The sequence below is a fragment of the Ranitomeya imitator genome, chromosome 4 (genome assembly GCF_032444005.1).
Source record: "Ranitomeya imitator isolate aRanImi1 chromosome 4, aRanImi1.pri, whole genome shotgun sequence".
Classification (NCBI taxonomy): Eukaryota; Metazoa; Chordata; class Amphibia; order Anura; family Dendrobatidae; genus Ranitomeya; species Ranitomeya imitator.
The window spans coordinates 544,979,735-544,997,841 of record NC_091285.1 but is presented as its reverse complement, the minus strand read 5'-3'; positions in this window follow the sequence as shown (position 1 = coordinate 544,997,841).

Sequence of the window (18,107 nt, the reverse complement as noted above, 5' to 3'; positions counted from 1 at the left end):
AGAACCAGCTGGCGGTGCTGGAACCCGGATGCGTTGCCCCAGTGTGCAAGAGCCAATGGCACGACCGAGGACCAGCTGACGGTGCTGGAACCCGGTTACTAAGCTGTAGGTGCCCGCGCTTAAAAGCACTACCAAGGACCGCCTGGCGTTGGCGGAACTCGGATACCCAGGAGGAGGCACCTAAGCCAAAGGCTCGGCCCGGAACCAGCTGACGGTGCTGGAACCAGGTGGTGGACCCCAAGGTCCACAGGAGAGGAGAGAACAGCTAGGCCGCGAGGCAGCCGCAGTTACCGAACCCCAACAGTCCTACAGGGGGAGCTGGGCCTACTGGCACTACAGAACCAGCCTTGACTACCAGTTCACGCAGCCCACATAGGAAGCTCCTAAACTGGAGGCACCCTGGAGTTGGCTAACCCGACCGCACCACGACGAGGCAAGCATAGGTGTCTCAGTGAGCTTGACACAACCCGGAAACAGCTGACGGTGCTGAAACCAGGCTTGGCACGAGGGAGTACCTGTGACAAAAACACTGCCGAGAACCAGCTGGCGGTGCTGGAACCCGGATGCGTTGCCCCAGTGTGCAAGAGCCAATGGCACGACCGAGGACCAGCTGACGGTGCTGGAACCCGGTTACTAAGCTGTAGGTGCCCGCGCTTAAAAGCACTACCAAGGACCGCCTGGCGTTGGCGGAACTCGGATACCCAGGAGGAGGCACCTAAGCCAAAGGCTCGGCCCGGAACCAGCTGACGGTGCTGGAACCAGGTGGTGGACCCCAAGGCCCACAGGAGAGGAGAGAACAGCTAGGCCGCGAGGCAGCCGCAGTTACCGAACCCCAACAGTCCTACAGGGGGAGCTGGGCCTACTGGCACTACAGAACCAGCCTTGACTACCAGTTCACGCAGCCCACATAGGAAGCTCCTAAACTGGAGGCACCCTGGAGTTGGCTAACTCGACCGCACCACGACGGGGCAAGCATAGGCGTCTCAGTGAAGTTGACACAACCCGGAAACAGCTGACGGTGCTGAAACCAGGCTTGGCACGAGGGAGTACCTGTGACAAGAACACTGCCGAGAACCAGCTGGCGGTGCTGGAACCCGGATGCGTTGCCTTGCCTATTAAAGATTGTCTTCCTAGAGCCCCAACTAGCGGTGTTGGAGCAAAGGGTAAGCAGGGGGAGATGAGTGTAGGCCGAAGCCTGCACTGGAGGCAGCTTTGTGTCTGCGTTGCGTTTGCAGGACACTTTGCCGGCTACACACTGGGGGAACAGCTGGCGTTGCTGAACCCCACTAACACAATGGCGTGTGTTTTTCTCTGTGCAGCTAGCACTTGCGGGCAAAAACTAGCGATGTTAGAGCCCGTGTTGAAGCAGGAGGAGGAGGAGAGGAGCAGAGTGTAGGCCGAAGCTTAGTTGAACCAATTTCAAAGGAAACCTTTAACCCCCCCCTCAGGTGTTACAAAGTACAAGAGACACACCTTGTGCAGTATTAATGCTGCACAAGTGAAAGGTTGCTCTATTAATTTGTCTACTTGCACACGCTGAATGAAAGACATACACAATTTACCCCATTCTACAGTCAAACTGTAGTGGATGCGTGACTTGGTTTTTTGATGAGACGCAGCACAGGTGTCCAAAATAACGCCTTGGTGCTTGGAGCAGCTTCCTGAGCGTTGTTATTTGCTGTACAGGAGTCTGCGCTCTTGTGTTATCCCTTGGCAATGCCCTGTTAGCGCTGCCCATCTTATGACATCATTTCATGTTGGCCGGTGCGGTTAACGATGGCCATAAATCCCAGACCCACAGTGTCTTTTCATAAAGCCACACTGCGGTGCTGGGATTCGTGGCCTTGAGCAGTAAATATTTTGGCCGCTCACACACGTCCTTACACCTGCTTCAGACTGGGCGGCCTCTGCTGATCCCTTCTCGCATGCCGCGGCCATGAGGCTGCACAGTCTGAAGAAGGCTGAAGGAGATGAGTTAAGACAGGCGAAGATATGCACTGCTCGTGCCCATCAATCACACCCTCGCAGTCAAAATAATTAAGACAACGAGGAGCATTTTATTCAGGCAGGGCGGACGAACAGGCGCAAGTAGCCAACCAATGATGTCAGAAGACGGGAAGCGCTACCAAGGGGGGTGCTGCGTATCATTAGAAAGGAAAGTCACACCTCAGGGACAGTGGAATGGTCTCAAAGAGACACATTTTGTACGTGTTGAGTTCCACGTGGGCAAGGAGAAAACATCAGCCACCTTGTACAAATGCAGCAGTACTGCTGTACAAGGTGGCTGTTATACATAGAAACACCTGGGGGTGGGGGCCAGGCTCCCTTCAATTTCAGTTCATGTGCCTGCGTGGCGTTTGCAGGTCACGTTGCAAGCTGCACAGCAGGGGAACAGCTGGCGGTGCTGAACCCCACTAACACATTGGCTGGTGTTTTTCTCTGTGCAGCTAGCATTTCCGGGCAAAAACTAGCGGTGTTTGAGCCCAGGGTCAGCAGGAGGAGGAGGAGAGGAGCAAAGTGTAGGCCGAAGCCTGCACTGGTGGCAGCTTTTGGTCGGTTGTGCCAGCGTGGCTTGTGCTGGACACGATGCCGGCTACACAGCGGGGGAACAGCTGGCGTTGCTGAACCCCACTAACACATTGGCTGGTGTTTTTCTCTGTGCAGCTAGCATTTCCGGGCAAAAACTAGCGTTGTTAGAGCCCAGGGTCAGCAGGAGGAGGAGAGGAGCAGAGTGTAGGCCGAAGCCTAGTTGAACCAATTTCAAAGGTTACCTTTAACCCCCCCTCAGGTGTTACAAAGAACAAGAGCCACTCCTTCTGCAGCATTAATGCTGCACAAGTAAAAGGTTGCTCTATTAATTTGTCTACTTGCACAAGCTGAATGCAACACGTAGACTATTTAGCCCATTATACTGTTTAACAGTAGTGGAGGCGTGACTTGTCTTTTTAAAGAAAAGCAGCACAGGTGTCGAAAACAACACCTTTTTGCATGGGCGCAGCTTCCTGAGCGTTGTTAGTTGCTGTACAGGAGTCTGCGCTCTTGTGATCCTTTGGCCATGCGCTGTGAGCGCTTCCTGTCTTATGACCTCATTTCATGTTGGCCGTTGCGGTTAGCGATGGACATGAATCCCAGACCCACAGTGTGTTTTTAAAAAATCACACTGCGGTGCTGGGATTCGTGCCCTGGTGCAGTAAATATGTTTGCCGCTCACACATGTCCTTACACCTGCTTCAGACTGGACGGCCTCATCTGATCCCTTATCGCCTGCCGAGGCCATGAGGACACCCAGTCTGAAGAAGGCGGAAGGAGATGAGTGAACACAGGCAAACATATGCACTGCACATGCCCATCAATCACACCCTCGCTGTCCAAAAAAATAAGACACCGAGGGCCGTTGTTTCGAGCAGGGGAGATGCACAGGCGCAGCCAGCTAACCAATGATGTCAAAAGACGGGCAGCGCTAACAAGGGTGGTGCTGCGTGTCATTACAAAGGAAAGTCACACCTCAGGGACATTGTAATGGTCTCTAATGAGACACATTTTGTACGTGTTGAGTTCCACGTGGGCAAGGAGAAAAAGTCAGCCACCTCGTACAAATGCAGCAGTACTGCTGTACAAGGTGGCTGTTATACATAGAAACACCTGTGGGTGGGGGGCAGGCTCCCTTCAATTTCAGTTCATGTGCCTGCGTGGCGTTTGCAGGTCACGTTGCAAGCTACACAGCAGGGGAACAGCTGGCGTTGCTGAACCCCACTGACACATTGACTGGTGTTTTTCTCTGTGCAGATTGCATGTCCGGGCAAAAACTAGCGGTGTTAGAGCCCAGGGTCAGCAGGAGGAGGAGGAGAGGAGCAAAGTGTAGGCCGAAGCCTGCACTGGTGGCAGCTTTTGGTCGGTTGTGCCAGCGTGGCTTGTGCTGGACACGATGCCGGCTACACAGCGGGGGAACAGCTGGCGGTGCTGAACCCCACTAACACATTGGCTGGTGTTTTTCTCTGTGCAGCTAGCATTTCCGGGCAAAAACTAGCGTTGTTTGAGCCCAGGGTCAGCAGGAGGAGTAGAGGAGCAGAGTGTAGGCCGAAGCCTAGTTGAACCAATTTCAAAGGTTACCTTTAACCCCCCCCCTCAGGTGTTGCAAGGTACAAGAGCCACACCTTGAACAGCATTAATGATGCACAAGTCAAAGGTTGCTCTATTTAATTTTGCTCCTTGCACACGCTGAATTAAACACGTACACTATTTAGCCCATTATACTGTCAAACAGTTGTGGAGGCGTGACTTGTCTTTTTAACGAGACGCAGCACAGGTGTCAAAATTTGCACCTAGGTACTGGGCGCAGATTCCTGAGCGTTGTTATTTGCTGTACAGGAGTCTGCGCTCTTGTGTTATCCCTTGGCAATACCCTGTTAGTGCAGGCCGTCTCATGACCTCATTTCATGTTGGCCGGTGCGGTTAACGATGGCCATAAATCCCAGACCCACAGTGGCTTTTCCTAAAGTCACACTGCGGTGCTGGGATTCGTGGCCTTGTGCAGTAAATATGATCGCCGCTCACACATGTCCTTACACCTGCTTCAGACTGGGCGGCCTCAGCTGATCCCTTATCGCATGCCGCGGCCATGAGGCCGCACAGTCAGAAGAAGGCGGAAGGAGGGGAGTGAAAACAGGGGAACATATGCACTGCTCGTGCCCATCAATCACACCCTCGCAGTCAAAATATATGAGACAACGGGGGGCGTTGTGTCGGACAGGGGGGACGCACAGGCACAGCCAGCCAACCAATGATGTCAGGAGACGGGCAGCGCTAACAATGGGGGTGCTGCGTGTCATTAAAAAGGAAAGTCACACCTCAGGGACATTGTAATGGTCTGTAATGAGACACATTTTGTACTTGTTGAGTTCCACGTGTGCAAGGAGAAAAAGTCAGCCACCTTGTACAAATGCAGCAGTACTGCTGTACAAGGTGGCTGTTATACATAGAAACACCTGTGGGTGGGGGGCAGGCTCCCTTCAATTTCAGTTCATGTGCCTGCGTGGCGTTTGCAGGTCACGTTGCAAGCTACACAGCAGGGGAACAGCTGGCGTTGCTGAACCCCACTGACACATTGACTGGTGTTTTTCTCTGTGCACATTGCATGTCCGGGCAAAAACTAGCGGTGTTAGAGCCCAGGGTCAGCAGGAGGAGGAGGAGAGGAGCAAAGTGTAGGCCGCAGCCTGCACTGGTGGCAGCTTTTGTTCTGTTGTGCCAGCGTGGCTTGTGCTGGACACGTTGCCGACTACACAGCAGGGGAACAGCTGGCGGTGCTGAACCCCACTAACACATTGGCTGGTGTTTTTCTCTGTGCAGCTAGCATTTCCGGGCAGAAACTGGCGTTGTTTGAGCCCAGGGTCAGCAGGAGGAGTAGAGGAGCAGAGTGTAGGCCGAAGCCTAGTTGAACCAATTTCAAAGGTTACCTTTAACCCCCCCCTCAGGTGTTGCAAGGTACAAGAGCCACACCTTGAACAGCATTAATGATGCACAAGTCAAAGGTTGCTCTATTTAATTTTGCTCCTTGCACACGCTGAATTAAACACGTACACTATTTAGCCCATTATACTGTCAAACAGTTGTGGAGGCGTGACTTGTCTTTTTAACGAGACGCAGCACAGGTGTCAAAATTTGCACCTAGGTACTGGGCGCAGATTCCTGAGCGTTGTTATTTGCTGTACAGGAGTCTGCGCTCTTGTGTTATCCCTTGGCAATACCCTGTTAGTGCAGGCCGTCTCATGACCTCATTTCATGTTGGCCGGTGCGGTTAACGATGGCCATAAATCCCAGACCCACAGTGGCTTTTCCTAAAGTCACACTGCGGTGCTGGGATTCGTGGCCTTGTGCAGTAAATATGATCGCCGCTCACACATGTCCTTACACCTGCTTCAGACTGGGCGGCCTCAGCTGATCCCTTATCGCATGCCGCGGCCATGAGGCCGCACAGTCAGAAGAAGGCGGAAGGAGGGGAGTGAAAACAGGGGAACATATGCACTGCTCGTGCCCATCAATCACACCCTCGCAGTCAAAATATATGAGACAACGGGGGGCGTTGTGTCGGACAGGGGGGACGCACAGGCACAGCCAGCCAACCAATGATGTCAGGAGACGGGCAGCGCTAACAATGGGGGTGCTGCGTGTCATTAAAAAGGAAAGTCACACCTCAGGGACATTGTAATGGTCTGTAATGAGACACATTTTGTACTTGTTGAGTTCCACGTGTGCAAGGAGAAAAAGTCAGCCACCTTGTACAAATGCAGCAGTACTGCTGTACAAGGTGGCTGTTATACATAGAAACACCTGTGGGTGGGGGGCAGGCTCCCTTCAATTTCAGTTCATGTGCCTGCGTGGCGTTTGCAGGTCACGTTGCAAGCTACACAGCAGGGGAACAGCTGGCGTTGCTGAACCCCACTGACACATTGACTGGTGTTTTTCTCTGTGCAGATTGCATGTCCGGGCAAAAACTAGCGGTGTTAGAGCCCAGGGTCAGCAGGAGGAGGAGGAGAGGAGCAAAGTGTAGGCCGCAGCCTGCACTGGTGGCAGCTTTTGTTCTGTTGTGCCAGCGTGGCTTGTGCTGGACACGTTGCCGACTACACAGCAGGGGAACAGCTGGCGGTGCTGAACCCCACTAACACATTGGCTGGTGTTTTTCTCTGTGCAGCTAGCATTTCCGGGCAGAAACTGGCGTTGTTTGAGCCCAGGGTCAGCAGGAGGAGTAGAGGAGCAGAGTGTAGGCCGAAGCCTAGTTGAACCAATTTCAAAGGTTACCTTTAACCCCCCCCTCAGGTGTTGCAAGGTACAAGAGCCACACCTTGAACAGCATTAATGATGCACAAGTCAAAGGTTGCTCTATTTAATTTTGCTCCTTGCACACGCTGAATTAAACACGTACACTATTTAGCCCATTATACTGTCAAACAGTTGTGGAGGCGTGACTTGTCTTTTTAACGAGACGCAGCACAGGTGTCAAAATTTGCACCTAGGTACTGGGCGCAGATTCCTGAGCGTTGTTATTTGCTGTACAGGAGTCTGCGCTCTTGTGTTATCCCTTGGCAATACCCTGTTAGTGCAGGCCGTCTCATGACCTCATTTCATGTTGGCCGGTGCGGTTAACGATGGCCATAAATCCCAGACCCACAGTGGCTTTTCCTAAAGTCACACTGCGGTGCTGGGATTCGTGGCCTTGTGCAGTAAATATGATCGCCGCTCACACATGTCCTTACACCTGCTTCAGACTGGGCGGCCTCAGCTGATCCCTTATCGCATGCCGCGGCCATGAGGCCGCACAGTCAGAAGAAGGCGGAAGGAGGGGAGTGAAAACAGGGGAACATATGCACTGCTCGTGCCCATCAATCACACCCTCGCAGTCAAAATATATGAGACAACGGGGGGCGTTGTGTCGGGCAGGGGGGACGCACAGGCACAGCCAGCCAACCAATGATGTCAGGAGACGGGCAGCGCTAACAATGGGGGTGCTGCGTGTCATTACAAAGGAAAGTCACACCTCAGGGACATTGTAATGGTCTCTAATGAGACACATTTTGTACGTGTTGAGTTCCACGTGGGCAAGGAGAAAAAGTCAGCCACCTCGTACAAATGCAGCAGTACTGCTGTACAAGGTGGCTGATATACATAGAAACACCTGTGGGTGGGGGGCAGGCTCCCTTCAATTTCAGTTCATGTGCCTGCGTGGCGTTTGCAGGTCACGTTGCAAGCTACACAGCAGGGGAACAGCTGGCGTTGCTGAACCCCACTAACACATTGGCTGGTGTTTTTCTCTGTGCAGCTAGCATGTCCGGGCAGAAACTGGCGTTGTTTGAGCCCAGGGTCAGCAGGAGGAGGAGAGGAGCAAAGTGTAGGCCGAAGCCTGCACTGGTGGCAGCTTTTGGTCGGTTGTGCCAGCGTGGCTTGTGCTGGACACGTTGCCGACTACACAGCAGGGGAACAGCTGGCGGTGCTGAACCCCACTAACACATTGGCTGGTGTTTTTCTCTGTGCAGCTAGCATTTCCGGGCAAAAACTAGCGGTGTTTGAGCCCAGGGTCAGCAGGAGGAGTAGAGGAGCAGAGTGTAGGCCGAAGCCTAGTTGAACCAATTTCAAAGGTTACCTTTAACCCCCCCCTCAGGTGTTGCAAGGTACAAGAGCCACACCTTGTGCAGCATTAATGCTGCACAAGTAAAAGGTTGCTCTATTTGTTTTGCTCCTTGCACACGCTGACTAAAACACGTACACTATTTAGCCCATTATACTGTCAAACAGTTGTGGAGGCGTGACTTGTCTTTTTAACGAGACGGAGCACAGGTGTCAAAATTTGCACCTAGGTACTGGGCGCAGATTCCTGAGCGTTCTTATTTGCTGTACAGGAGTCTGCGCTATTGTGATCCCTTGGCCATGCGCTGTGAGCGCTTCCTGTCTTCTGACCTCATTTCATGTCGGCCGTTGCGGTTAGCGATGGACATGAATCCCAGACCCACAGTGTGTTTTTAAAAAATCACACTGCGGTGCTGGGATTCGTGCCCTGGTGCACTAAATATGTTTGCCGCTCACACATGTCCTTACACCTGCTTCAGACTGGGCGGCCTCATCTGATCCCTTATCGCCTGCCGCGGCCATGAGGACACCCAGTCTGAAGAAGGCGGAAGGAGATGAGTGAACACAGGCAAACATATGCACTGCACATGCCCATCAATCACACCCTCGCTGTCCAAAAAAATAAGACACCGAGGGCCGTTGTTTCGAGCAGGGGAGATGCACAGGCGCAGCCAGCTAACCAATGATGTCAAAAGACGGGCAGCGCTAACAAGGGTGGTGCTGCGTGTCATTACAAAGGAAAGTCACACCTCAGGGACATTGTAATGGTCTCTAATGAGACACATTTTGTACGTGTTGAGTTCCACGTGGGCAAGGAGAAACAGTCAGCCACCTCGTACAAATGCAGCAGTACTGCTGTACAAGGTGGCTGATATACATAGAAACACCTGTGGGTGGGGGGCAGGCTCCCTTCAATTTCAGTTCATGTGCCTGCGTGGCGTTTGCAGGTCACGTTGCAAGCTACACAGCAGGGGAACAGCTGGCGTTGCTGAACCCCACTGACACATTGACTGGTGTTTTTCTCTGTGCAGATTGCATGTCCGGGCAAAAACTAGCGGTGTTAGAGCCCAGGGTCAGCAGGAGGAGGAGGAGAGGAGCAAAGTGTAGGCCGAAGCCTGCACTGGTGGCAGCTTTTGGTCGGTTGTGCCAGCGTGGCTTGTGCTGGACACGATGCCGGCTACACAGCGGGGGAACAGCAGGCGGTGCTGAACCCCACTAACACATTGGCTGGTGTTTTTCTCTGTGCAGCTAGCATGTCCGGGCAGAAACTGGCGTTGTTTGAGCCCAGGGTCAGCAGGAGGAGGAGAGGAGCAAAGTGTAGGCCGAAGCCTGCACTGGTGGCAGCTTTTGGTCGGTTGTGCCAGCGTGGCTTGTGCTGGACACGTTGCCGACTACACAGCAGGGGAACAGCTGGCGGTGCTGAACCCCACTAACACATTGGCTGGTGTTTTTCTCTGTGCAGCTAGCATTTCCGGGCAAAAACTAGCGGTGTTTGAGCCCAGGGTCAGCAGGAGGAGTAGAGAAGCAGAGTGTAGGCCGAAGCCTAGTTGAACCAATTTCAAAGGTTACCTTTAACCCCCCCCTCAGGTGTTGCAAGGTACAAGAGCCACACCTTGTGCAGCATTAATGCTGCACAAGTAAAAGGTTGCTCTATTTGTTTTGCTCCTTGCACACGCTGACTAAAACACGTACACTATTTAGCCCATTATACTGTCAAACAGTTGTGGAGGCGTGACTTGTCTTTTTAACGAGACGCAGCACAGGTGTAAAAATTTGCACCTAGGTACTGGGCGCAGATTCCTGAGCGTTGTTATTTGCTGTACAGGAGTCTGCGCTATTGTGATCCCTTGGCCATGCGCTGTGAGCGCTTCCTGTCTTCTGACCTCATTTCATGTCGGCCGTTGCGGTTAGCGATGGACATGAATCCCAGACCCACAGTGTGTTTTCAAAAAATCACACTGCGTGGCTGGGATTCGTGGCCTTGTGCAGTAAATAGGTTGGCCGCTTACACATGTCCTTACACCTGCTCCAGACTGGGCGGCCTCAGCTGATCCCTTATCGCCTACCACGGCCAGGAGGCCGCACAGTCTGAAGAAGGCGGAAGGAGATGAGTTAAGACAGGCGAACATATGCACTGCTCGTGCCCATAAACCACACCCTCGCTGACAAAATAAATATGACAACGAGGGGCGTTGTTTCTAGCAGGGCGGATGCACAGGCGCAGCCAGCTAACCATGATGACAAAAGACGGGAAACGCTACCAAGGGGGGTGCTGCGTATCATTACAAAGGAAAGTCACACCTCAGGGACAGTGGAATGGTCTCAATGAGACACATTTTGTACGTGTTGAGTTCCACGTGGGCAAGGAGAAAAAGTCAGCCACCTTGTACAAATGCAGCAGTACTGCTGTACTAGGTGGCTGTTATACATAGAAACACCTGGGGGGGTGGGGCCAGGTTCCCTTTTAATTTCAGTTCCTGTGCCTGCATGGCGTTTGCAGGTCACGTTGCCGGCTACACAGCAGGGGAACAGCTGGCGTTGCTGAACCCCACTAACACATTGGCTGGTGTTTTTCTCTGTGCAGCTAGCACTTCCGGGCAAAAACTAGCGGTGTTTGAGCCCAGGGTCAGCAGGAGGAGGAGAGGAGCAGAGTGTAGGCCGAAGCCTGCACTGGTGGCAGCTTTTGTTCTGTTGTGCCAGCGTGGCTTGTGCTGGACACGTTGCCGACTACACAGCAGGGGAACAGCTGGCGGTGCTGAACCCCACTGACACATCACCTAGTGTTTTTTTCTGTGTAGACAACACTTCCAGGTGGCAACTGACAGTGTTGAAACCCAGGGAATCAAAGAGGAGCAGAGTGTAGGCCGAAGCCTGCAGTGGAGCAAGTTGAAAGGGAACCTTTAACCCCCCCCCCCAGGCATTTGTTGCTGAAAGAGCCATCTTGTACAGCAGTAATACTGCACATGGAAAATGGTGGCTCCGAAAATTATGCTCCTTGCAAACGCTGAAGTACACACTCATATAATGTGTCCCCTCACACCGTCAAACCATCCCGGAAGTGGGACTTTCCTTTGTAATGTGACACAGCACAGCCGTCATTCCAACCCCCTTGGTGCCGGGCACCACCTCCTCAACGTTGTTTGGTTCTGTCACGGAGCCCGCACTGTAATGTTATCCCTTGGCCATGCACAGTTAGCGGTGCCCGTCTTCTGACATCATGTAGGTGTCAGGCTGGCAGTGCCTGTGCGTCCAAGCTGCCCGAGATCCAACCTTGCAGTGTCATCTAATGTAGTCCCACTGCGGGCCAGGGATCCATGGGCATGCGCAGTGCATATCATCGCCTCTCACTCACCTCCTTCCTGCTTCTTCAGACTGTGCGGCGTCACGGCCGTGGCATGCTATTAGGGATCAGCTGACGCCGCCTAGTCTGAAGAAGCGTGAAGAAGGGGAGTGAGAGGCTAGTATATGCACTGCGCATGGCCATGGATACCAGGCCCACTGTGGGATCACATTAGACGACACTGCGAGGTGTGATTTCGGGCAGCGTGGACGCACAGGCGCAGCCAGGACGACAACAAATGATGTCAGAGGACGGGCAGCGCAAACTGTGCATGGCCAAGGGATAACATAACAGCGCAGGGTCCATGACGGAATCAAACAACGCTAAGGAGGCAGCGCACGGTGCCAAGGGGGTAGCAATGACGGCTGTGCTGTGTCACATTACAAAGGAAAGTCCCACCTCCGGGACGGTTGGACGGTGTGAGGGGACACATTACATGAGTGTGTAGTTCAGCGTTTGCAAGGAGCATAATTTCAAGAGCGACCTTTCCCTTGTGCAGTATTAGTGCTGCACATGGTGGCTCTTTCAGTAACAAACGCCTAGGGGGGGGGGGGGACAGGTCCCCTTACATTTTAGTTGTGCCAGCGTGGCGGTCGCATGACACGTTGCCGGATACACAGCTGGGGATCAGCTGACGTTACTGAACCCCAATAACAGAGGAGCGACTGTTGACTGTGCACACAGCACTTCCAGGCACCAACTGGCGGTGTTAGAGCCCAGGGACAGCAGGAGGAGCAGATTGGAGGTATTGCCGCACACACAGCTGGGGATCAGCTGACGTTACTGAACCCCAATAACAGAGGAGCGACTGTTGACTGTGCACACAGCACTTCCAGGCACCAACTGGCGGTGTTAGAGCCCAGGGACAGCAGGAGGAGCAGAGGAACAGAGTGTAGGCCGAAGCCTGATTGGAGCAAGTTGAAAGGAAACCTTTAACCCCCCCCCCCAAGACGTTTGTAGCTGAAAGAGCCATGTTGTGCAGCACTAAGGATGCAAAAGGAAAAGGTTGCTCTTTTAATTATGCTCCTTGCAAACACCGAAGTAAACACTAAAAATGTGTCCCTTTATACCGTTAAACCGTTCCGGAGGTGCGAATTTCCTTCGTAATGGGACACAGCACAGCTGTCATTCCTATCCCCTTGATGCCGTGCGCTGCCTCCTCAGCGTTGTTTTAAGCTGCCACGGAGCCTGCGCTGTTCTGTTAGCCCTTGGCCATGCCCAATTAGCGCTGCCTGTCTTCTGACATAATTTGGTGTCAGGCTGTCAGTGCCTGTGCGTCCACGCTGCTCCAGATCCCACCTCGCAGTCTCATCTAACGTAATCCCACTGCGGGCCTTGGAACCATGGGCATGCACAGTGCATAACCTCGACTCTCACTCCCCTCCTTCCCTCTTCTTCAGACTGTGCGGTGTCACGGCCGTGGCATGCTAGGGATCAGCTGACGGCGCACAGTCTAAAGAAGGCGGAGGGAAATGAGCGAGAGCCCGAGGGGAAGATATGCACTGCGCATGCCCATGGATCCCAGGCCCGCAGTGTGACTCAATCAGAAGACACTGCGAGGCGGGATCTCGGGCAGCGCGGCCGCACAGGCGCAGCCAGCCTGACACCAAATTATGTCAGAAGACAGGCAGCGCAAATAGGGCATGCCCAAGGGATAACAGAACAGCGCAGGCTCCGTGACAGCTTAAAACAACGCTGAGGAGGCAGCGCATGGCACCAAGGGGGTAGGAATGACGGCTGTGCTGCGTCACATTACGAAGGAAAGTCCCAGCTCCGGGACGGTATAACGGTATCAGTGAACACATTTTATAAGTGTTAAGTTCTGCGTGTGCAAAGAGCTAAAAAAAAAGAGCTACCTTTTCCTTGTGCAGCATTACTGCTGCACAAGATGGCTCTTTCAGTAACAAACGACGGGGGGGGGGGGGACAGGTTCCCTTACATTTAGGTTGTTGTGCCAGCGTGGCGGTCGCAGGACACATTGCCGGCTACACAGCTGGGGATCAGCTGACGTTACTGAAACCCAATAACACTGGGTCGTATGTTTTTACTGTGCAGCCTGCACTTCTGAGCCGCAACTGGCGGTGTTGGAGCCCAGGAATAGCAGTTCAGGTGGTAGAAAGATGAACACAGCAGGAGACCTGGATGACACCCAATTACTTAATCAGGCAGAGGAGTGGCAAATTCCTGCGAGATCCAGGCCTGGTTCATTTTCAGGAAAGTAAGCCGGTCAACGTTATCGGAGGATAGTCGCATGCGACGGTCTGTTAGTACACCACCTGCGGCACTAAAGACACGTTCCGATAAGACACTAGCCGCAGGGCAAGCCAGCACCTCCAATGCATACTGGCTTAGCTCTGGCCATGTATCCAGCTTAGAGACCCAAAACTTGAACGGGGAAGAGCCGTCTGGGAGTACAGTAAGAGGGCAAGCCATGTAGTCTGTCACCATCTGACGGAACCGTTGCCTCCTGCTGACTGGAGCCGCCGGTGATGGTGTAGACATTTGGGGCGGGCACACAAAAGTGTGCCAGAGTTGTGCCATACTGGGCTTGCCTTGGGCAGAGGCACTGCTTCTGCTCCCTCTTTGGGCAGAGCCTCCCCCACTGCCTCGACGCACTGAGCTGCTTTGTAAAGCACTAGCAGCACTCCTCTCAGTTGGACAGGAGAAGATGATGGAATTCACCAGTGTGTCGTGGTACTCCCGCAATTTACGCTCCCGGGTCAACGCAGGGATGAGGTTTTGGACGTTGTCCCGGTAGCGAGGATCGAGGAGGGTGAACACCCAATAATCAGGCATGTTGAGAATGTGGTCGATGCGGCGGTCGTTTCTCAGGCACTGCAGCATGAAATCCACCATGTGCTGCAGAGTGCCAACCGGCCCAGAAACGCTGTCCCCTGCTTGAGACATGATCTCTGCCCGCTCGTCATCACCCCACCCTCGCTGTACACACTGACCACTGGACAATTGTGTCGCTCCCTCCTCTGGACGGAGCTCTTCCTCCTCCATTGACTCCTCCTCATCCTCCTCACAAATTGGCCCCTGCGTACCCCTTTGTGAGGAACCACGTGGCGCTGACTCTCCAGAAGCTGATGGAAAAGGTGACTCCTCATCCTCCACCTCTTCCACCACATCATCCCTTAACCCTTGCAAAGTTTGCTGAAGCAGGCAGATAAGGGGGACAGTCATGCTGACTAGTGCATCATCTGCACTTGCCATCCGCGTGGAATAATCAAAAGGACGCAAAACCTGGCAGACGTCCTTCATAGTGGCCCACTCTGTGGTTGTGAAGTCTGATCGGCGCTGACTGCGACTTCTTTGCGCCTGATGCAGCTGGTACTCCATAACTGCTTGCTGCTGCTCACACAACCGCTCCAACATATGTAACGTGGAATTCCACCGGGTAGGTAGGTCACATATGATGCGGTGTTCCGGAAGGCGGAATCGGCGCTGCAGAGCAGCAATGCGGGATCTGGCCAAGCTGGAACGCCGCAAGTGAGCACACTCTAGGCGGACCTTGTGCAGCAGGGCATCAAGATCCGGATAGTCCCTCAGAAAACTCTGCACAACCAAATTGAGCACATGTGCCAGACATGGGATGTGAGTGAGGTTGCCAAGGGCCAAAGCTGCCACCAGATTTCGGCCATTGTCACACACTACCATGCCTGGCTGGAGATTCGCTGGCAGTAACCACACATCGCTCTCCTGCTTTATGGCATTCCAGAGCTCCTGCGCTGTGTGGCTTCGATGCCCCAATGAAACTAGTTTCAAGACGGCCTGCTGACGTTTGGCCACGGCTGTGCTCATGTCGGTCATAGGTAAACGTTCACGGGTCCATGTGGGGGTGGACTGTGACGGATCCTGCAGAGAGGAATCAGAGGAACTGGTGTAAGAGGAGGAGTCGATGCGTACAGACTGGATTCCTGCAATCCTTGGAGTGGGCAGGACACGTCCTGCGCCACTCGCACGATCTGTACCTGGCTCAACAACATTAACCCAATGGGCAGTGAGGGAAACATATCGCCCCTGTCCATGCTGACTGGTCCACGCATCGGTGGTGAGGTGGACCTTGCTACTGACGGCGTTCAGTAGCGCATGTTTTATGTTTGCCTCAACATGCCTGTGCAGGGCAGGGACAGCCTGCCTGCTGAAGTAAAAGCGGCTGGGCACCTTGTACTGTGGGACTGCCAATGCCATCAAGTCACGGAAGCTGTCAGTCTCCACCAGCCTGAACGAGAGCATTTCCAGGGACAACAGTTTGGCAATGCCTGCATTCAGAGCCTGTGCTCGGGGGTGGTTGGCCGAGAATGCCCGCCTTTTCTCCCATGCCTGTACTACCGATGGCTGTAGAGTAGACTGGGAGTGTGAGGATGACTGGGAAGGTGGTGCTGTGGGTGGAATTACACAAGGTCTCTGGGAGGAAGCCAAACCAGCTGTGCGTGAGCTGGAGGAAGAGGCAACACGAGCTGAAGAGGTGGTAGCTGCCGCTGTTGGTTGGCCTACATCTTCAGTGTGTTTCTGTAACTCCACCGCGTGCCTGGTCCGCACATGTTTCCACATATTTGTGGTATTGAGGTTGCTGACATTTTTCCCTCTTTTTACTTTATGATGACACAGCTTGCATTTGACAAAACAAATGTCATCTGCAACTGTGTCAAAAAAGGACCAGGCACTGCAAGTCTTGGGAGCGCCCTTTTTGGCTTTGGAAAGAGACAGGCTCCTAACGGGTGCCAAAGTGGAGGCTACAGGCTCCGCAGTCTTCCCCCTCCCTCTCCCTCTTTGGCCCGTAAGAGGAAGCTCTTCCTCTGAGCTGCTCCCACCACCTTCCTGTTCCTCACGCCACGATGGGTCAAGGACCTCATCATCTCCACTACCCTCTGCCACCAACTGCTCCTCCTGGGTAGTCTCAGCAGCACAGTACGCACGAGAAAGCGGCACCTGAGTTTCATCATCAGATGCGTACTGCGCTGTGGTCACCGGAGGCACTGGCCCACCTGCCTCTTCAGAGTCAGAGAGATAAAGCTTTTGGGCATCACTGCACACTGCCTCTTCTTCCATTTCTCCAATGCTGCTTGGCTGGCCCCCTGTTTCCAAGCCAAGAGATTCAGAGAACAGAAGTAGAGACGGCTCCTGTCCTGGGCTCTCTGACTGCCTGGCCAATTTGGCAGGTGGTGAAGAGACAGATGGCTGCTCTCCAGTGCTCTGTGCCTGAGAGGATGTGGCACTAACTGAAGTCGATGCCGAGGCGTTAGCTGCCATCCACCCGACAACGGCTTCAATTTGGTCTTCACGCAGCAGCGGTGCACGGCGCTCTCCGACAAAGCTGCGCATGAAGGACTGTTCCCTGCTGAAACTGAGTGACGACGAGTCACCGGCGCCCGCAGCAGGCACAGAATCACCACGTCCTCTCCCTGCTCCTCTCCCTGCTCCGCGCCCACGCCCACGTGCCTTACTCCCTGCCCTCTTCATCTTGGTTGACAGATAAAGATAAGCAGAAAAGTACTAAGGCCTTAGTGTGCTTATTCCTGTAATGCTCCTCCTAACAGGTGTAAGAAACACTAATGTTGTAAATTGTGGACTAAACTTTATTATTTTTCAAATGTGGCCTACACAAGTGTAAGTTGTGTTTGGTGAACTTAACCTTTTTTTTGGTGCAGATCGGGCTACAGAGCTAGTTTAAATCACACGGAGACCGTGCAGACAGCCGTAAACGGCGCTGCAAGGCCAAGAAACCCTCCTCTAGGTTATCCTATATAGTGTTTTTCCACTATTTAGCTGGATACAAGTGGAAAGACACTAATAGGAATTTTTTTTTTCAAATTTTAAACTGGCTGCACTATTTGAAAAAAAGGAAATTGTTTTTCAAGGTATGAGGCAGTAACGCACCCTGAGCTGAATCCAACCGGCTATGGCTGCACACAGACTACAGGGCGAGCTGGGCTCACACGGAGACCGTGCAGACAGCCGTAAACGGCGCTGCAAGGCCAAAAAACCCTCCTCTAGGTTATCCTATATAGTGTTTTTCCACTATTTAGCTGGATACGAGTGGAAAGACACTAATAGGAATTTTTTTTTTCAAATTTTAAACAGGCTGCACTATTTGAAAAAAAGGAAAATTTTTCTCAAGGTATGAGCCAGTAACGAACCCTGAGCTGAATCCAACCGGCTATGGCTGCACACAGACTACAGGGCGAGCTGGGCTCACACGGAGACCGTGCAGACAGCCGTAAACGGCGCTGCAAGGCCAAAAAACCCTCCTCTAGGTTATCCTATATAGTGTTTTTCCACTATTTAGCTGGATACGAGTGGAAAGACACTAATAGGAATTTTTTTTTTCAAATTTTAAACAGGCTGCACTATTTGAAAAAAAGGAAAATTTTTCTCAAGGTATGAGCCAGTAACGAACCCTGAGCTGAATCCAACCGGCTATGGCTGCACACAGACTACAGGGCGAGCTGGGCTCACACGGAGACCGTGCAGACAGCCGTAAACGGCGCTGCAAGGCCCAAAAACCCCCCTCTAGGTTATCCTATGTAGTGTTTTTCCACAATAGAGCTGGAGACTGGTGGAAAAACACTAATAGGAAATTTGAGAAAAAATGTGCAGCAGGCTGCACTAAGAGCAAAAAAGAACAACTGTGTGAGGCAGTGTG